Source organism: Ambystoma mexicanum, chromosome 6q (genome assembly GCF_040938575.1).
Source record: "Ambystoma mexicanum isolate Mex_15411 chromosome 6q, UKY_AmexF1_1, whole genome shotgun sequence".
In the NCBI taxonomy this organism is placed as follows: domain Eukaryota; kingdom Metazoa; phylum Chordata; class Amphibia; order Caudata; family Ambystomatidae; genus Ambystoma; species Ambystoma mexicanum.
In genome coordinates, this window is record NC_090937.1 from 545,377,057 (window position 1) to 545,399,831 (window position 22,775).

Below are 22,775 nucleotides of genomic sequence, written 5' to 3' on the forward strand. Positions count from 1 at the left end.
CCCTGGCAAAATTTGCTCTTGTCCTCTGGTCGGCATGTAATGCTGCTGTTTGTTGTTGTGTTTCAGAATCTCTTGATATTGTTTTTCACTTTTGCATCAAATGGAGCTTTTCCAAGTGATGTTTGCTTTTTGTGTGGCATGTTTCAGTCACTGAATGGCTTCAGGACATTTGAAAAAATGTCCAAGAAAGATTGATTGATTGTGCTCTCTTCTCGTTAATGAACTTAAGTAAACTCCCATTTCCCTTATTTGGAGTGGTGTGATACTTTTTTTAAATGATTGTTTGTGTAATTCCCTTTAAATATTCTTTAATAAACAGTGTTGTACCATATACAGTAGTGATACATTTCAAAGGAATAACCAACACATCAAACATTTTGCTCCAGACACTTTTCTAAATGTTGCTTTCTTCTAGTACCTACTGTAGTGAATCGGGGTGATCATTAGTAAATGAGGGTGTCTATGGAGTGAATGTTTTGCATCCAGACATACACCACTGTCTTGCCCCAGACAAATGAGGAATCCATGCAAACTGTGTTAACCAGTGGGTTCAACAGTGCAGATTTGTATAGTCGGACAAACATACTCACAAAGATCCCAAATATTGTTTGCATATAAGATTTTTGCATCCAAACATAGATAAGAACTTGCCCCAGACAAAAGGGAAATCCGAAATCCATGCAAAATATGGTAGACTTGGGTTCAACGGTGTGGATTTGTATAGCCGGACAAACATACACGCATACATACAATCAGATTTATATATAAAGATATATGTGATGGTACAGCATTTTTCCTCTCAGCTTCTAAGAGTGTTCACATTTTCTTCATATGTGAGTCTGACTGCCTGCTAACTCATAATGTAAAGTTTGCATTTAATTAAACAGGATATTCAAGTGGCACTTCACTATGTTTTGTTTTCAGGTGAAACAATACCAATCCCAATTTAGGGCTATCCTTCCACCAAATTACTTTGCATATCATCCTTGAACTCTTTTCCAGCATGCCGATATATTGTTATTTATTTGTTTGTATATTGCACCCAGTTGATGTCATTATTTTCAGTGTGCAATATGAGTGCTGTCCAAATAATAACAGTAAAAATGTGCGTGCTGCCAGTAATGGCAACATTCATTCAGTACAATAAAAATCCTGCTGTGAATTACATAATGGTATTTCTCACCTAGCATGGCTCTTTCAAAAATATTCCCACTGAAGTACAACCGATACAGTTGCATAAGCATTCTTTTATTTTTACAGCAGGTGTTTCATCGCCATTCATCTGTGATCAGCATAACTATTCCTACATTCCTTGGACAGACTCTATATGGGTGTACAGTTCTCAAGAACATGAGCATTAAGGCACACATTATCGTAAAGCCACTGGCTACCTTGAGATTAACTCTGTAATTTGCCCAGCGATGTGAACAGCCATGTGCGGGTTCTGAGCCTACTCAGTAATGCTCTCTGTTGACTTTCATTGTTTACATTTTTTTCTCCACTATAACACAATATTAAATACGTTTTCTATTAAAGCTGTGTACTTTAAATTCAATTTTTCCAGGTAGAAACACCAACTGCACAGAACATACTTGAATACTCTGTAGTGAACCAGAAGAAGGATTCAGACTACAGTGGGTGCTGATCAAGAATGTTTATTTATTTATTTGTTTGTTTATTTGTTACGTGCTGGAGCCCGTTGGCATGAGGGCACGAAAAGTATAGAAGGAAGACCACAGGGAAACTAGAGCGTAGTTATTTAAACAGTAAGGTCTTTAAACATTGCTTAAAAGTATGCAGAATTCTGACAGCATGAAGGTCGATCGGAAACGTGTTCCAGGACAGAGCTGCCAGTACCGAAAAAGAGCAACCATTATCTTTGACACGTTTACTCCTGGGGAATACCAGAACAATCAAGTTGCTTGAACAAGTAACGATAGCATATTGTTGTGTGCTGATGCTGTCTTTTCGGTATGGTGGTGCTTGTCCATAAAAGCATTTACGTGTAATGGTTTTCACCTTAAGATAAATTCTCGCCTCAACAGGGAGCCTGTCTCCTGTGCAGAGAAATAGGATTGCTTCTGGGTATGTTTTTCACAATTCATACCGTGTTATTCTCTAATATCTTTAACTTTTTTGATCCAACTTGTATTAGCTCCACTTAATAGGGCGCGACAATAATCGAGCATAGGCATTATTATGGCTCTAACCAAGGTGACACAATTTGCTGAGGAGACATATGGCTTTACTTCACACAGTAGTCTCAGATGATATTGAGAATGCTGTACTACATTGTCAATGTGAGCCTCAGCATTCAAAGATGGTAACGCCCGAAGTCTTAATTTTAGAGGCTGTCTTGAGGTACTGGCGGTCAATAGTGAAACCAGAGTAACAAGCATCCAGTTGGGCTCCTGCTTGAGATTATCCAAAGTAAAGAAATTCTGTTTTTGCTCCATTCAGGCAGAGAATTGGTCACCATCAAGTTCCAAATTGATATCTAAATTGATTCTAGTTTGGGTGAGCTTAGTAATGGTCATGCGCCATGAAAATGAAAAGATGATAAACTGTTTTCAGTGGAAAAAGTGATTCCTTTTATTTGAAAATGTAAAGCCTTAGTGGATGACAAGTGTTTCGGCAAACAATGCCCTTTTCAAATCCAGGCCAAACTAGAATCAGTTTTTACAAACGGAGTCGGGGGGCTCAAAGTCTCCGTGGCAGCTTACTCCATGCGACGCAGCACTCAACTATCAACCTAGACCTACAATTACAAATCTTAAGAATTGTTTACTTTCATTCACCTAATATTAGGTCACGAGGTACTTGTTCAAAGGTATCTTTTCAAAAAAGTCCCTCATACTGATATGTAAATTGCACATATATTCTGTACATCTTTACCATAGTCCACACGCTCAGCTCCTTAATCTGCTGAGTATCGTGGAAAGGCATGTGCCTTGAGGCACTCTGCATTTAATTAACTCTGACTTAGAGGAGGTGTTCCCCCAAACAATTGTGGCCATCCTATACCTGAGAAATGTTCTAATCCAGTCTTTCTCATGGTCAGCAAGATTGAAAGCCACTGATAAGGACATTTGTTATTGGCCTTATCTTACCATACACTTGGGGTCTAGACCATGTTTCTTAATTAGCGGGGTGACTGACACATGGCTTATAGGATCCGGAACAATATTGTCAACAAACGTGGCATTGGTAGATCAGACAAGGAAAGGGACAAAGAGTTCTGCATGATCCAGGATGATTTTAGATGGAATAACATCCCCAGAGCATGTTGTAGGTCGCATTTTCAACATGGAGTCTTCGGAAATGGCTTTCAAGGGGTAAAGGAGCACTTCCGAGACTCTGGCATGGCAGTTACCGCAATGTTGGCTAAGTTATTCATAATCTTAGCTTTTGCTAAATTAATTTTATAAGCAAAAGCTTTCTGAATTGCCTCACAGTCTTCTTTAATTGGAATAAACGGGTTAAGCTGGACTCAGGGCTTCTCTAAATTTGTAAGAATCGCAAAATGTTTCTTTGTGTCATTTTTTGAGTTTAGGATTTGAATATTAAAATAGTTCTGTTTTGCCGTATACATTTAAATTCGATAAAAGTTCCTCTAGGGGCTTCTATGTATCCTCACTCATTTGGATGATCTGTGAAATTAAATGGCTTTGAGGACCAGGACTGCAAAATTCTTGGCTTTTATCAGGAACATGAACAATGAAACTGTAGTTAACAAGAAGCTCCAAAGTCTGAAGACACCTGTCTAGAGAGTTAATGGGGAATAGATCATCAGCTGCTGATTGGTGTTAAAGTGAAGCTAATATCACCCTTTTGTTTCTCCGAGCTGTAGAGTTTAAGCCTCACAGGGTGTGCTTGCTTTCTTTTTGAAGACGTTATCACTCCGCACACCCAGCCAGTCCGCACATCCAGGCCTCAGTGATTCACACCAGACATTTTAGTGGCAACCTGCTCACGTTTCATAGCCGTTAGACATCACAGGCACATGTGTTTTTAGGTTGCTCTACTCGCTGACGTCCTGAGGCACATTCACACCTGCCTTTGTTCTTCCTCTCCCTCCCTTTGCGCCCTGGGCAGCCACCCGCTTGGCCCGCCCTTAGAAACAGGGCTGGCTGTAAACACCACTGATGCCTGAAAACTGATTCATTTGTTACTGTCATTTGCCATTCCTCATCTTTACATTGCATAATGAGTTGACAAATGCGCAAAACATACTGATCTCACTGTCTACAAGTGTACAGTATTAATTCATATTGACGATGAATCACTTAATATCTGCTGACATGTGATACTCAGTTAAGGTGTTAGATCCCGAAGGCATTTCAAGATATTTTATTGCATTCTTGACAAACAGAACAAGATCTTGTTAGAGCAAAAGTGAGTCATTGTTCTGTTTAACTATAGCGATAGAGTAAATCGGGGGTTCAGCATACAACAATAATCGTTGCATACACGTATATAAAACGGACTTAATCTCATGTTTTAAAATCATCACCCTCGTTTTCAGTTTCATTCTTACATATATTCTCACTCATATGCCCTTTCATTAAGTTAAATGAACCCAAGATGTGTGAATGTTTTATTTCTCTAGTAAACAAAGTTGTTGGAAAATAATGCCCTCTTTACACTGAAAACAGTTATCTTTTTAAATCGCCAATGCTCAGTGCAGTAAAACAATGAGGACCTGTGGATAAGGAAGGCAAGGAAATCATACTTCTACAAAGGAATTCTTTAGGGGTTTGTTTGTTTGTTTGTGTGTTTATTTGATAATGTGCTCCAAGCCCTTGGGCAGCTGGGCGCAACAATACAAGTAGACTCGAAACTTAGTTACAGTGCCTGACACAGGCTATTACAAAACAGAGGTAACTTACAACAAATGATACAAGTGATACAGTACATATAGGATCAAGATGGGTAAGCGTAGAAGAATACCGTCTTAACATATATATAGCATGATCAGCTAGATAAGGGTGAATATGTTACATATCATTGTTGTGCAGCCATTTGAGAGCGTTGCATCTAAATCTAGTGTAGGGTAATGGGCGTCTGAGGTCAGGTGGGAGTATGTTCCATGATTGTGCAACTCTAACAGGGAAGCTAGATCCACCCACTGTGGTAAGTTTGAATCTCGGGACTTCAAGTAAGAAGGTGTTGGCAGATCTCGTCAGTCGGTTTGAGGGTCTCCAGTTGATTCTTTCAGCTAGGTAGGGGGGTGCTTGATTGTTGAGGCATTTTGATGTGAGAGAAATAGTTTTAAGGAGGATTCTGTCCTTTATCTTTAACCAGTGGGCCTCAGTCCGGTGTTTGGAGATATGCTCTCTACGTGGGATATTCAAAGCTGCTCTTAGGGCATTATTTTGTAATCTCTGGAGTTTGTCAATGACCGACTTATTTGCACCTGAGTATAGGGCGTTGCAATAGTCCAGTCTGGACATGACAAGGGCATTGGCCAAGGTAAGGCAGCTGGCACTGGACAGGAATGGTCTGGCAGCACGGATGAGTTTACAGGTGTAAGTGGTTGTAGAGGCGAGGGAGTTCACTTGCTTTTTAAGGGTGAGAGCTGAGTCGAGGTAAAAACCTAGAGTTTTAACCTCGCGCATAACCTTAATAGTGTTATTGTCGATGTTGAATGAGGCATAGTCCGGGGTGAGTTTAGTTAGGTTATGGTCTGATCCGAGGAGCAGGATTTCAGTTTTATCGTCGTTCAGGCAGAGGCCATAGGTGGCCATCCATTCCTGAATGAGGATGTATATTTTATTCACCAAAGCCAGGTCCACTTCATAGTTGCCTGAAAGGGGTATGAGGATCTGGGTGTCATCTGCATAATTTGTGTAGGTGACACCCAGTCTGTCCAACTTGTCGAACAATGGCTTGGTAAAATGTTGTACATAGTGGGTGAGACACAGTAGCCCTGTGGGACTCCACATGTAATTTGGATGGGATCGGCACAGGTAGAGGTGGAAAAGACTCTCATGATCCGGTTGGCTAGAAAGGATTGGACCTATGCTATATCTTCCCCTGTGAAATTGGCAGCGAGCTTGAGGTGGTTGCATAAAACTGCATGATACACCAAATCAAAAGCTGCTGACAAGTCCAGTAGGAGTAGCAGCACTATTTTCCCACTATCCTTGAATTCCTCAATTTTAGTTTTAAGATCTATCAAGGCTGTTTCAGTTCCATGGAGACGGCGGAAGCCCGATTGGCGCGAGCCTAGTAGATGGTTAGCTTCTAAGTAATCTTGAATTTGATTTTTAGTAGGAAAGGTACAGTGGTGATAGGCCTATAATTAGTTGGGATGGATGGATCAAGGGTTTGTTTCTTAAGAAGGGGGAGGACCCAGGATTCTTTTAGGTTAGCTGGCACTGTGTTGGATTTGAAAGAGGAGTTAATGAGCTTCGAGATAAACGGGGCTAAATCTCTGGCTGCGTCCTTTATTATTTGAGCTGGGCAACTGTCGCCCTTACAGTTGGAAGGCTTCAGTGAGAGGATAACCTTTTCAGTGTTGATGATGGAGATAGGTTTGAAGCTAAAAGGGGGAATAGTATTAGGTTCAGTCACTAGAGGTGCTTGTTGATCAGTAGGAGAGAGGGTGTCCTTTTTATTAGTTATTTTAAGCTGGAGGGTGGACATTTTATTCGATAGGGCGTTCTGTATGTTAGTGCACCATATCTTGTCCTTGGGGACCGTGTCAGTTGGTTGGATTGGGGATTCCATTTCCCGGAGGATGGCAAAAAGTTCCTTCGTATTAGATTTGGCATTAGTAATTCTGTCATTTAATAAAAAAAATGTTGTATTGATAATTTCTGTCTTGTAATATTTGGTGAATTGGGTTAAGTTAACTTTGTTGTCGTCAGTAGGCGAATTGGGCCAGATAGTTTGGAGTTTTCATTTCTGCTTTCTAAGGTCCTTAAGTTGGGGTGTGAACCAAGCATTAAGGTGGGCTTCTTGTTTAGCTTTGCGTAGTTTGGGTGGTGCAATAGTATCTAGTGCATGCTTTATTAAAGGTGTCTACTAGGGTGTCTGGGTCAGTATTTTTCTCCAGGCCATTCATAGTAGGCAGGAGGAGGGGGATGAGTTTTTCTGTAGTAATGTCTTTTTTACTTATGGTGGGGAGTGGTGGTATCATTTTGATAATTTTAGGGCTGAGGAGGTCAAGTGTGGCAGTGAAATTATTAGATAGTGGTCGGTCCATGGTTGAGGGATGATGTCAGTAATGACTATGTTGCAGTTAAGTTCAGATACCCAGTCAAGGGTTCTACCTTTAACATGTGTGGGGGTGAGGACTTTTTGGGTAAAGCCGTGGTTGTTTAGGATAGCTGTTATAGAGAGGGCATTTTTATTATCTGGTTCATTGAAGCCAATGTTAAAGTCGCCCAGCAACAGCGTTTGCGAGTGATTTTGGGTATTGTTAGCTATGAGGGTGGTAACATCATCTTCGAAGGTTCCCAAGGGACCTGGGGGCTTATAGATCAAGTGAATAGTTAGCGTGCGGTTATTAGAGAGCTGCAATTTAGCTGAGAGTACTTCGCAGGAAGCACAGGGAGGTGAGGTGGTGAGTCTGATAGGCAAAGTAGTTTTAGCGATGATGGCTAGGCCACCGCCTTTAGCATTGGGTCTATCTACTCTGTGGATCTGGTAATTGTCAGGTATGGCTAGCATCAGGGAGGGTCCTGCTGCCTCGTGGAGCCAAGTTTCTGTTACGGCAAGGAGGTTGATGCTTCTGTTGTTTAGTATGTCAGCAATTTCAGTTGCATGGGCTACCATGGATCTGGCGTTGATAAGGGATCCAGTAAGTGATATAGTATTCTTAGGAATAGGATAGCTTGCAGATTTATCTGTGTGCTTGTTTCGACTCAGGTGTTTCTTTTTATGAAAGTGAGTGGGATTCGGGGTCGGAGTTGAGGGTTTTGTGGCTTGAATTTGCTTATCCAAGAGCGTCTGTATAGTTGGGGATCTAACAGTATTGTTTGCGCTATTTCTTTTGGGTTCATAAATGCAAGGTAGTCTTGCCCCAAGACTCATGTTTCTGTCTGTGGGGGGGCTAGTGCTGTAGGTAGCAAAGGCCATGATTGTAGTTAAAAGGATCAGGGAGGTCAGGTTTCTACACATGGTAGTTAGAGTAGTTAAATGGTTCAAGTTACTTCCCTTACTTCGCTAGGATGTCTGGCTAGGGTGTCGCAATATAGATTACGGGTGGCTAGTTATAGCCAGGGGTTCATCTAGTGATATGGATCATGATATTCAACAAAGTACAAAAGTACAAATTAACAGAGCCTATGTACCTCTGGGTGCAATCCTATACCCTAATTATAAACAAATGCTTGAATAACAAAATCATAAAATACAATGTACAGAATATACGTTTCTACCTGCCATTTTCTGCTTTGCAACATGTTCATGTTATCATCATCTTCTGAGAGGGTTTTTTTCGGTGTTAGAAGACTCAGGTATAACTTTTTTTAAGCAATAAAGCAATAGGCCCCCTGGATTCTTTTTTTTTTACTGTCCAGTTACTGCCCAAGTGCCATGTTAAAGGTCAGAGTGAAGTACCCTAGTGCAGTTACTATCTGGTAACGGCCTCCTCGACAGTCTTCTGATTATTAGCTTTGCAGCACCATGTTTGCATAGAGCAGAAGGGTCCCTTAGTATTAATTTGCGGAGCTCAATATGATGCTGGGCAGGAGCAAGAAGAAGATGTAGGAAGAAGAAGAACAAAAGGGACAAGCAGAAAATCGAAAGCCAGAATGCTGCTTCAGACGGAGGTGGCCTGCAGGGGAATGGAGACACAGCATAGAAGGCAGTAGCATGGGGGATAGTTGTAATTTATTTATTTAATTGTTTTTTTATAACGCACCTAATACCATACCTGAGTTCGGTTTCTAAGCGCGGTTCCGGGATTCAAACCTCTCTTGGCACGGTTTATAATGGATGAAAGGGTTGATAAGAGTGGCGGCCAGAGGAGATGGGCCAAGTGTGCAGTGAAGGAAGATGAAAGCAGTCTCAGAGTAAGGCTGAAGCCACGTAGCAGCGGCATAGTGCTTCACAGAGGCTATGTGACACAGAGGCCTGGAGCAGAGGCAAACTTTATCTTCAGATAAGGACCACCTCTGAGCTAATCACTATTTCTTTTCATGCTCCCTCGGGTACTAATATATAATAGAATTCTGCACATCAAAAATGTGACTGCCATAAGTCACTTCAGCAATTTCTCCCAATTCACCATAATAATGCTAAAATGCCTTTTCCAATTATATCTTATCCCTTCTGGCCATCATCAGAGACTGTGCAGAGTTGTCATTGCATTCAGGGCCCCTCCAACAACGTGATTCACAGACACATCATTGCCAAGGAAACCAGGGATACTTGTCGTGCACAACAGGCCTTAGAGTGCTTCAGTCAAGGGTAATTTGTATTTGCCATGGTCACAAGCCATGCCCTGTGGGAAAAGCATAGCTTGGGTTTGCCAAAGTCCTTGCCGTGCATATAGTCCATCCAGCGGTGCTGGACCTGAGGAATCACCCAAAGGCCAGCTTTCTCCAAGCACAGTGCCCTTAGGCCATGGCCAGAGCCTGTGCTCCTACTCAGCTAAGTACCCTAGAAGAAAAACAAAACACAGCCACCTAAATTACAAATAAATTCCTACCTGAGAGCCGAAATCAATATCTCCATGGAGAACAGTTTAGATTTCCACCAAGAGTGAGATTGTCATTCAAGAATTGTTTGCAAAACGATATCCCAATCTGCCCACTTTAGAACTGAAGTTAGCCGTTCTTCACAGGCTTTTGAGATTCATACATTTTGTAAAGTATGTGGTCTAATCTCTGCATCAGCATCAGCAATATTTGGCACACAAGTGTGCATGTTTTTGGAAAGCACTGTCCTCAGATTGTTGTTCTGCTGTTGTTTGAATAGCGCAGTAAGGGGGTTTCAGTAAAGTGTAATCATTTCTGATTTGTTTCCTCAGTAAGTTTGAGTGCATAGTGAGAAGAATCCTGTGGATCCCTCACTGAAACCCTGCCTAAAGTCTCCTCCCAGATGGCCATTGGAAGGTAGACACTTCCTGATCCCAACCCTGAGTGTGGTGTACTGCTGTAGGATCAACTGAGAAAAGACAGGGCCCATGGTCATGACAAGATTCTGTGGGATGAGACATAGGGCCCAATTCATGGAATATTTGCCCGGTTCAAAGTAAATTTGCACTGCTGAAAAGTGACTTTGTACTGCTGACACAAGCCCTGATTCATGGAACTGTGCAAAGTCTATTTCTGCTGTGCAAAGTCCAGGCAAAGTCATTTTGAATTGTAAAAATGAATTTGCACTGATTTTGCCCAGACTTTGCACTGCAAGAACACACTTTGCATGGTTTCATGAATCAGAGTTTGTGTCGGCAGTGTAAAGTCACTTTTGAACAGGGCAAACCTGCCTTTCTAAGTGTGAAAAGAGCCATCTTTCTGCATTGTGGCTTAAGGGACATGTGTGCAAGTATATCCTGAAGTAGATAGACTGGCACCAGAGTGTCTGGATAATTACTTACGCTGATAACTGGCAGACAGGTGTGAGTAAGCTGGGGAAGGGGGAACTAACTGCTTGTAAAGAAACCTTTGAAGCAGACATAATCTGTGAAGCCAAAGACTTTAGAAACCAGAGATGAGTGAGTCTTATGTTCAGAAGCAGGTTATTATTGTGGCAGACGACAGGAGGGGCAAAGCGGCTGTCCCTTTTTAGAAAGTTATTGAAAGGAAGAGTGCCTTGCCTACCTGAGGAGGTTAAAGTGTATCTTGTTGAAACCTGTCTACCAATTTGAAGTACTGAACTGTAGCAGTAATAATTAAACAATTGTAGTAGTGTGCTGTGGGATAAAGGTGGATGTTCTCATAGTACTACCAGTAGAAGTGTGGTTGCTGGAGAGAAGGCAGCAGCACAGAAATATCATCCTAACATGTATACCAATGTGAAGTTCAAACTAAAGAAGTAATAAAGAACTGTGTATTATTGACATTGGGAAATATTACACTTTCTATTGAACTGTGACAAACTATCTTGAAGCAGAGACAATTTACCATATCCAAAATCACCATTGGTGCTATCTCTTTTCTGGTAGTTGGAAGGGAATCTTTTCATCCAGGAACAACACTTTGTTACCACTGGCTTTTAGTTTGATGAACTTGTCCTTTGATTTTCAATAGCTGGTTTAAAACCTTCCTTTTTTCCTCTACATTTTGAGTTGATTCTGAATCCTGGGAAAGGGATCTTACCCATGACATGAGAAAGGTATTCAGTTAGTGTTTTATTTTGGTGTTGCAATAAATTGTATTATATGTTTGTTGTTTAGTTGTGGGGCCAGTTTCCCATGCTAGAAAATGTTCCCTTAGCTTCTAGACTAGGCAGGGAATTATTTATTAGATTACATCAAATAATGCTTTGTTTTCAAATATTTACTTTAATAAAGTGGCATATTTTGAGAAATCTACAAGCAGTTGCTTGCCTTGCATTACTGACCCCTCAAACTATGTTTGTAAGTGATTTTAATCCGGCACTTCACCTAAGCCAACGCCTAGCGTGTAAGGCACAACTGAAATCCTTATTTATTTATTTGTGTCTAAAAGTTATTTTATTCTGAACGATGTACCACTTATATCACGCCCATCTCTTGGAACCCCCCCCCCCCCCCAGCCCCCCGGTCACACTGAACCAGGACTCAGGCTGGTTTGCAAAGTTAAAATAATCTCTTTAATCACAAGGAGTAATAATGAGCACAAAAAGAAACAATGCATAACAGCAATAATACTTTTGTGGGAGTGTGTTCAAATCAAATGGCAATGTGGTTTCTCTTTCCCCCTGCAGACTCCTCAACCCCCCAATATGCAGTGTAGAGAGATAGAAGGAGAGAGAACAGCTTTCAGGAATGTAGAATTCAAATACAATGTCAATCCCAATTTCCCCCCAGCAAACACAAGAGAGAAACAGAACTGATTGGGAAACTTTCAAAATGGTTTTAAAATTAGCTTTGAATGGACTAGGTAAAACACTAAATATGGCTTAAATCACTGAAATTGTTTAAATTCTAATGGGAGCCGCTTTATCTAGTTGCAGACAAACACTAGCAACGATTTGAGAGCAATAAGCAATGTGAAAACTTAATTTTGAGGTCGGGTGCAATTGAAAAGCTGTTTTACACGTTATAGAAATCTCCTAAAACAAAATTTGCGGCAAACATTTCTGCGTGTGGTAATCGCGATCGCGGGAGAACTTAAGGATTTGAGATACGTTTATTGGTTCTATGGAAAGCTTAGGATGTTAGCTACAAGCAGACACTTTGATTCCGTTTCTAGCATGAGATTTGAAGAAGTTATGGACGTTTTCGTGGAGGTCATTTTTTTCAGATAGAGGCAAACTGGAAAACAAGGATGCGCTTTTAAACAACAACAAGGATTTCTTTACACTAGGGATGGACTATGAAGAAGCAAATACTACACGACAGCACAGCCACCAGACCAGGACACCTCTGGATCAGGTTTTTGCCTGCCAAGACGCTTGCCTTCTCCAGATGAAATATATCAGCGCAAAGATAGGTTTAACAATACTATGACAGAAGGAAGATAGTAGGGATGAGATAGAGAGTTTAGGCAATACAAAGCTATGTCTAACAATGCAGTTTTGAATATAATAGGAGATGGGTTTAGATAGATATTGCTATGGACAGTACATAGGCTAGTGACAGTCCTATACTAAGGATACTCACTATATAGGTTTGAACAGAACCATCAGGAATTCTGGTCCATCAAATCAGAGATTCTGGTCAGGAATTCTGTTGGGCAACCCGAACTGCGACAGGCTGCTGGGAACACCGGACTGGACTGGTCGGCAATGGCTCTGGTTCACAGCTATCTGGTCACAGCACAACTGGACTGGATCTTCAATGGCTCTTTGGTCACAGCACAGCACGGCATAGGATTGGGTTTAATCTGCCCTTGTTGGTTATGAAGATAATTATTTGGCAGGCAAGCAGTACAGCACAGCATGGCTGTTTCTTTTGTTTCCCCTTTATGTTTGTGGGCTGGGTTCTGGAAGTTAAGGCCCAGTCGAAAGTGGTTCAGCTATGCAATGAGCCTTTCTGCTTGCAAAGTTTCTGGAGTCTGGAAAAGGGAGTATGGATGGAGCTCCTTCAGGGTGCTTTGCCAAGATCGGGATGGTGGGTGGATCTGTCTGTCTTTCTAAGTCCTCAGCTGTCTCTTTTTATGCATTTGGTAAAGGGGTGTGTATGCTGGATTATCCTAAATGCGCCCCGTTGGTTGGCTATAGGCTAGAGTGTTCCCCCTCCATTGATTGGAGGAGAAAACATGGTGTCATCATGATGATGTGGGTTTATGAGTTAGGGATTCCTCCCCTTGGCTTTTGAACATGCAATCTATTTTTCGTATAATACATATTTACAATTTTGCAAACTTTATAACAATAACATATCTAGATCACATATTTTGTGGAGCAAGTGCACTTCCAAGCCCCGTCTTTGTAGGATCTTGTGTCGACTTTTGACAGAATTCTGCCCTTTTGGGCCATAACACAATATCTAGTTTGTCCAAAATTTTGTACCACTGTGCCCATTGTATCTGGGCATAAGTGTGGGAAGTTTCCTACTTCGGACATAATTACATTTGCTATAAAACCACCATTTCTACAGTTACTTCTCAGAACATAGCACAGAGTTCTGGCTTCTCTTAAAATGTGCAGCAAAAAATTAGGTTCACAAGTCCGGGATTTACCGATCTTTTACAATTGTCCACAGTAAATGATCAGTCTTTTTAGAAATATACTTTCTGTCCATTGTGAATCAACAAATGGTGTCTGTCCCCACCTCCTTTTCCTGCTTGCAGCTCAAAAATATTCTCTGCCCCCTTCCTTCTGGCAGAGGCCCTTTACAATCCATCCTGATTAGCATCTCCTTGCCTGAGAGGAAGTCCATTGTGTCCTTCCCAGAGCAGCCCAAGTGCTCCCCCCCTCTTAAACAACACATGAATGTGAGTTCCTGGTCTAGACAGCAGAAGGGAGGTGACTGGCCCTGTGTGAGGGAGTTGTTTGTAGTTTTGGCTTTGGAGGCTTTGAGTTCAATTTACTTTAAATGTCATGTTGTGACATTTTTCTTTGTTTAAAATAAACTTGCAATTTTCAAACAAACATCTAGAACACTGATTCCAGGCTCTAAACCATGAAGTTTAAATAGATACAACCTAGGTTACTCTTGATAACAGGTCGCTTAGATTTTAGACATTAGATCTTAATGGTACAAGTTTATAGTATTAATGCAGGCTTTTGAAACAGTCATTCAGGTAGCCACTGGTACTGCACCCACATTTTGACAGATTCCATAGGCAGGCAAACTGGCTGTGGATGTTTTTGTGATCAATTCAGCTTTCCAGGATATTGCAATTTCACAATGATTTCTTGAATTCAGTAAAATGTGACACCCAACACGAAGATTGGATGTTTGTGGGTGTTTGGCACCAGCATTCTGTATTTTCAGCAACCAAGAAAAGCTTTAAAATGCAAGATTCCAAATTTCTTTCAGCAAGCACTGCTTTTCATGCAGTCTCCATTCTTAATGGTTGGGCAGCACAGTGACATGTTTCAGGAGTGCAGTCTCCATTCCACCACTGACAACATGCATGTTAGATTTGGCAGCCATCTTTCTGTGCTTTGTAGAGTGCAATTTCCTTAGGTTTTGGTGCACATAGGGGTTTTGCGGCCATTTTGATGATTCTGGTGCCACCAGCATATAGTGATGCCGCAGGGCAGAGCTTAAGTGGGTTCAGACATCCCACATGTTATCCATAACTACATATCTATATGGGGTGCTTCATTCGATTGAAATTCCTTCCTCAATAACGTGTTCTACCTCACAACAGAAGGATTGTTCTTGCCACACATAACACAAGCATTTTGACAAATTGACTCATTACATTGAACAGAAGTGTTTCAAAGTTGATACAACTTTGCAAGAGTGTGGGAGAACCTCTACTGAGGATGAACATGGTTCTATCGAATGTCTATGGAATGTCTTCTACTCAGGTTTTACCTCAATGTACACTTCACAGAGGAGAAATATCCATTTGCACATCAGTATGGTCCCACCCAAATGGGAAGTCTAGTACCAAAATGCTAGGTAATTCTCCTATGAACAAGAGTACCATTACCAAACCCAGATACCTGTTTCAGCATTGTTGGACCTCGTCAGGAAGGTGAAGGTGAGCCTCTCTAAATCACAGTAAGCAAGGGGTCCAGGTCTGGATTACCCTTAATGAATTAGGGTAACAAACATGGTTCAAATTACCTGCTCTATATGCATAGAGCAGGATCAATATTCACAAACCTCTTTCACTTGAGTTGTGCTTTTCATATGTAAAACTTAAAGTTCCTTCCCATAAACAAGTATTAGAGTCAGATATATCTGAAATTGTCTTCTGTGTTATCCTGAAGTCCCTAAAGGCGTAGTCAAAGGATAGGTGATGCGACATTCCACCTAAGCATCCATAATTAACTCCTATCAAGATGTCCATATAAATCACATATGCAAATTTTGGATTATGACGCACATGAGAATTCAATGTGAATTGTATTGTTCTAATATGATGAATACCCTAAGATGTGTGTTTATTGAATATCATTTGTTTTAAGAATTATGTTTTGAGATAACACTGAACATTGAAATATACCTTGCTGTATGATGGCACATAGAAAATTCTGTTTTATGAAAAACTATACTGTTCTCTACAAATTTTTCAATTGTCAAAAGTGTGCCCTTGTTTATCCCTCATTGTTCTTCGAGGGACCTCCACTCTTTTATACCTGAAGTTAACTTAAGTACCAACTTTCAACTCCTATCGAACAACATATGCTTTGTTATATTAATTGAGTTCATAAATCACATGCAAAAAGTACCCGTTATCTGACTGTGCTCTGTAGGCAAACATGATAACATTTGCATCAATTGTTGAAAATCAATGACCCTGCTGGTCACTGTTCCGATTCGCTTATTGTTTGTTTAGCTTTGCACTCTGAAGTAAACTGCACTAAGAATGGGTGCGTATGGCTGGCTGACATAAGCCGGAGCAGACATTTGGGGGAGGCGAGAGCTGGTGTGCTGCTGCATGCTGGGGCCTTCTGTGCTCTCTCCCCACATGTCAACTCGCCTGGTGTGGTGCAGTTCATTGCGGTGCAAATCTCTTGGAAACTATGGATCCTAGGGTCTTGAAATCTGGTTTTTTTAGGTCTGTCCGTCTATGACCACATTGCTGTTTTGCTGATTTCAGGCAACCGTTTCATGTGTGAAGATACTGTAATCCAGGGAAAGGGTTGGGCTGTCCAAATGTTATGTAGCCAGTCATTTCTGGATGGCCCTACAGGTAACTATCAAATGTTGGTGCCAATTGGTGAAACGGTGTGGAATTGTAAAAGGAACAATGCTTCGCCAAGCCACAAATCCACAAACAAATTTAGGGTTTTGCTTGAATCCAGGAAAAGTGGAGAGGTGTCCAACTGTCATGTAGCCGGTAATGTCCAGAGGGTTCTAACAAGTAGCAATGCAACATTTGGTGCAGATTGGTTGAACAGTGTGGGATTGTATGAGGAACAATAATTCAGCAACCCACAAACCACTAACAAATTCAGAGTTTTGCTGAAATCCGGGGAAAGGGGTGGGGTGTCCAGATATCATATAACCAGTAATGTTCGGAGGGTCCTTACAGGTAACTATGCAACATTTGGTGCAGATTGGTGAAAAAGTGTGGAATTGTATAAGGAACAACACTTCGCCACAAACTCAGCCATAAATCCACACATGTTCACTTTTATAAATATAGAAGCTAGATGGTAATAACCTGTAAGAGCAATATGGCAGTTTAGGAACTCTTTGGGGGATGCAGTATAAGGTAATTGGCATATGTTGGATAATGTTAAAGCGTTTTGAATACAAAGCTTTTCAAAATTATAACATGTTTATTCATATTTTAAATGAACTGTGGAGGAGATTTCTAAAGAGTAATGACCTGTGTAATGAAAGAGTGACACAGCCATAATGTATACTGTATTTTGGTATAAATAGAAGGCAGTGAATGGAAGATCAGAGGTCTCCATGACCAGACTTGGCTGTTATGCTGCTGTTTCTGGGCAGCCAATGAAGTTGGGAATGAGCCAGAGTAAAATGGGTGCTTTTATTTAAATATTTGTGCTGCTCTGTTTTTAATGCTCTGCCATTTTCTCAAGACATTCTTAGGTAGGCCTAGGGCTATTGGATTGCAGTAATGTAATTGTGATGAGATATAAATATGCATAATTGTGACCTGGTGGTGGTTGAAAGAAAGGAGGTGGAAATGCCTGAGTAGAAGGTGATGTTGGGCACAGCACCCCTGAGTGACCTTTTGAATCTGCAATATCATTGTCAGTTAGAAATCATGGATGCCTAAATAGCAAATCTCAGGGACAGGAGATGATCTTAGACCCAATGCTGGTGGCCAGATATATGTATTACAGATGTATTTAGTTGGACCACACATCAGTACTTCTTGTTAAATGGTGTTACGTTTCAGGCAGTTAAGATGCTTCCATTTTTTTAACCAAATCATGCAAGATGACACATTTGAGATTTGTTCTGAGTATCATGGTTTAGTCTAACAAGATCCTGGTGTTCTCCATGTACATGTACAATGTATTATCATAGGATTGCTGGAGCTCAGCTAATGGCTGTTGATATCAACATATAGGAAGGCCAGTTTACTCAAAGGGACTGAAGGCCACCATCTAAGAATGCTTCATTGGAAAGGAGCATATCCAATTAAGGAGCAGGGGTGAAATGCCAAATGTTCTTATGTGGTCCTAGAGAATAGGGTCGTCAACAATGATGAAAGCTACAAATGCATCCAACAAGACCATGGGCCTCATTACACGTAGTGCAGTAAGGGTTTACCGGTACCGGTAAGGGCACCGGTACCGGTAAACCCTTACCGCCTTACTACGAGGTTCCTTTGCGGGTTGGTACTTTAACGCCTGCTGTTTAGCAATTTGCGGCATCGTAATTAGCACCTTCCCCATTCCCATAGAGCCATATGGGGCAAAAATGGGAATGGGGAAGGGCAATGGGGGAAGGGGGAATTACCGCCCTGCCAACCTTGGAATAGGGCGGTAATTCCCCTTTCCTCCAAGTCGGTGCCAGTATTTTACCGGCATGGACCAATAGCACCTTAGTCCACCACCTACCGTGTAATGAGGCCCCATGTCTGTCACACCACCATCATTCACCTTTCTCTTCATGTCATCACGCATAGCAGTCACAACTGTGTCTGTACCCTTACATGGTCTAAAGTCAACTTGATAATGGTTAGGCATATCAGTGGTTTCTAGATGATCCTCAATCTGGTATTTGACTCTCATCTACGGAAATACAGTAAAAGCATGAAGGTCTGATATAAGCTAAAGATTGGCATGGTGCAGTGGGTCTAGAGAGGACTTTTTTCTTAAGAGGATGGATGACTGTTTGCTTAAAGACATTGTTGAATGAACCATTTCGTAATGAGGGGTAAAAGATTTGAAGAATTGGTTCTAGTAACGGAGCATTAATTTAAAGGAGTGGATAGATTCTTGGTGGAGATGGGTCACAAATGATCATGGGCATTTTCCAGTTAGTTAAAATAAGATTTCCATTTTTGCACATTGTTGTTGAAAAAAATTGAAATGTTCTTGCACAACTACTGAGGAGTAATTTTCTCACCAATAACGAGGGGTATCTTATTTAGTTAATGTACATCTTTAAATAGATCCTGAGACATGTCACTACTTACTCGAGTTGGATAATCTACTGGTGCAGTAGTCTTTTGTTAGTTCCATGTATATTTTTAGTAGCCTCTGTCAGCTATAGAAACATGTAGTTTATTTTTCTGCGATTTAGTTCCATATTTCCATTTGTTTCCTGCTTTGCCAGCAATGTATTGCATATTTGCTAGTTCTTTGGTATACCATTGTTGAATTTTATATGTGTAATGTTGTTGTTCTGCTGCTCAAGTGGTGCAACAGTATTGAAGGTATAAGCAATCATGTTTTCAAAGAAAGTAAGCTTTTCTTGTGGGCTTAACAGGTTGTTGAGATTATGTGCCATGCCTTCAACTATGCCCGCTAATTAGGATGTTGCAGATAATGGACGTTTGCAGGCAAACATATCTGAAACGGGTGTTTCATGAAGGTCTGCACTGCAGTTTTTGTGCATGTGATTTTGAAATTAATACTAGGCATGTCTGTCCATTTTTTCAGATTCCATTCCTCTGGGGGTTAGATTTATGGGTTGCAAGTGATCCATGTAAAGTGTAACTCTGATTGTTGGAAGGCTCCCTAGATTGGTTTCTTTATATGTCTAGAACTGTATGTTAATCACTGTGTAGCAATCTCTTCACATGTCGCTATGCAACTGCCAGTTACTTGCTTTATAGCCTATAGGACGGTCATACATAAGAGTGTTTTGCTGTGATAGACAGGTTTCCATGATATATAGGAAATATTTCCTAAGATTTTGTTTATTTCAGGTTCTAGATTAGGGAGGAAGTGAACAATCCATTGATGGTCATTCCAGTCTGCTTTTATGAGTTAGATTTAGCTTGTTCAGGCATGGGTAGTGCTGCTTGTATGATTCTTAAGAGATTGTCTATGCAAGAAAAGGGTTAGGAGGTCGGTTTGAATATAGAAAAACAAGTGGGGTTTTCTTATGGAAAAGCTGGTGTGAAGGACCACACTGCGCCTGAATTACACATGGTCGAGGACAGATGAACTTGTCTCTGGTGCGCCTCTAGCTTGTCAATAGCATGTCCCCTGCACTATGTACCCTACATGGCCAGGTCACTTTTCTCCACGTTGAACTTCAGGGGGCTCTTTGGTCTGTGCGGTGAAATGGCTTCTTTCAGACTGACTGCTAAATAGTGGCCATCTCATAATGGTAAAAACAAAGGGGTAGGAATGCACTAATTTGATACTTAAACTGGAAGAAATCCCCAGGCACTCGGAAGGGGCTTGTGCTATAACAATTATAAGACATTCGTTGATGTAGAAAAAGTTATCAAATAAATGTATTCCAACAAATCAACAGTAATGTCATAGAAAAACATTGCTTGAGAATACAATCAAGAACACGTTTGTTGTACAAATCAATGAATACTTGAATACATTGGCCCTCATTACGACCCTTGCGGAAATCGACTGACCGGAGCGCCACAGCGTAAATAGCGTTTCCGCCATTGCACGAAGGAGCAAAGTGCGGCCCATTCCGACCCATCGGGCACGAGCACCACGGCATGGCGGAAGTGCTAAGTCCGAGGTGGCGGAAAAGACCCCAAAACGGCCCACACCGCCGCCGTACGGGGCCCCAGGTGCAATACCGCCACCCCTCCTAGCGGTCACCGCAGTGTGCGCCTACCGCAAAGTACGGTGGCCGGAAATATACGGAAACGGAAGTTAAAACACGGGCCCGGAACGGGAAACATCCCGGCGTACACCTATAAATACACTAAAACCACACAACCACTAAAAACACTACCCTGAGACACACCCCACCCCGTCAACCACCCTAGCGAAACCAAGAAAAATGGGAAAAGCAGCGAAGAAAGCGTGCGACCGCAAGCGGCAGGTCCACTTCTCCCGTGAGGAACTCACCGTGCTAACAGAGACCCTCCAGGAGAATGCTGCCGTGGTCTTCTCCACGCAAATGACCAGGACGGCACTTGCAAACAAGAAGGCCATATGGGCTCTGGTGGCACAGCGGGTAAGTGCGGTGGGGACCGCACCCCGCACCCCACAGCAATGCCGCAAGCGATGGGACGACCTGCGGATACGCGTCCGCAGCATACTCTCTGCCAACCGCAACATTGCCACAGCCACCGGGGGAGGTCCTGAATCACCCATCAAGTTGACCCCCTGGGAAGAAATCTGTGCCTCCACCATGGGAATGGAGAGCATTGAGGGAGTCGGAGGGATGGAGAAAGGAGTGCAGACATCCGAAGATTCAGGTAGGTGGGCCAGATATAACAAGCCACACAGTCCATCCATGTGAAGCACCATGCGTCCACATAGTGCAACAGAAACACATGTCCAGGATAAGGTCCACACACATCGGCCTGATAGCGCACGTTAAAACCCACAATAAATACATAAATAATTAAAAACCCCTAATACACGCACTACACGTGCAGCAGGCACACCCAAACTGCAGGCTGCCAAACAACTGCACCCTCACTCCACACACAAATCAAAGCACCTCCAAGGACCCGACCCAAATCACCCTCAGGTACCACCCCAAAGCATGTGATACAATGCCATTCCAATTCCCACAGACCCATCAATAACCCTCGCCCTCCTTTACTCCACCACAGGGTCCGATCCAAACGACGAGCCACAGGACACCCCTACCAGCACACCTGCAAAGAGGGCCAAGACCAACGGCCAGAGACCCTCCACCTCAGCTGCACGCATCAAGACACGGCAGCAGCACAAATCAGGTGGTAGCACAGAGGAGGGAACATCAACAGGCACCCCAGCAGCCAGCATGTCCACAACACCACCACCACAGGTCCCCCCAATGGATGCCACAGAAGGCACTGCCTCTGGTGGCAGCAGCACCATAGGTGACACCCCATTGATGGCAGCATGCTCGGACACAGAAGACGGGGATGTCGAGGTCAGATCCATCCATGACCTGTCCCAATCCCCCTGTCTGTCCCATCCCGTACAACATGAGGATACCACGCAGGGGCAGCCACAAGACGACGACTGGCCATCCCCCCCAAGCCCTGTGGCAAGGCAACATGAGGACAACAGCCCCTCTGTGACACCCCCGCAAATGGGCATGGCCCAGCAGAGGCAACAGTCCCTCGACAAGTTAATCGTCCAACAGCAGCAAATGGCCACACTCCTCAAGGACCATGCCGATGAATGTGGGGGTACCAAGGCAGACATAGAAACATCAACAGAGACACTTAGGGCAGAAATGGAGAGATGTACAGAGACGCTAAGGGCACAAATTGAGAGTAGCACCGAGAGCCTGAGAGTCCAAATGGAGAGAAGCACCGAGAGCCTGAGGGGGGAACAGCATGCGACGTCCAAAGACGTATGTGCCGAACTTGCCGCAGTGCGCCGTGTGCTCACTGAGCTCTCGCAAACCCTTAGGGACATGCATGGACGTGAGCAGGCAGACACATCATCCGTTGCAAGTTCCGTCCAGGGCAGCCCCGAACGTAGATCAGGGAGGAACCTGCGCTCCACAGGCAGGGGTGCCCCTGATACCCGCAGAGGGGGCTTGCAATAGCGACAGGCCACTGACAATGAGCATCTTTGGACACTGGTGTTCGGGTGGGAGGTAGGAGGGTGGAGGGGGTGTGTTGGGCTCACTTGGGTGGCGGGTCGATAGGGTGTTCAACATGATATCACATATGCCATAAAAAGTGCACGATCACCCAATGAGATGTGTGGACATTGATCTTTGTGTACTAGGCCATCATAGGCGTACAGTCCATATTGTGCATGTCCCAGACACACGCAGTGCCACGAGCCCCGTGTCCATGTATCAGCCCCCAGGCGTGAGTGCTAGAAGCATACATCAATGAGATGCTGACGGATGTCACGGCCCTCCGGTGCCTCGCAGACTCCTTGAGGTGCTGCCACATCCCCACCCTCATCATGACCATCATCCGGTGCTTGCAGTTCAGCGTCAGGGGGCATGGGCACATTTC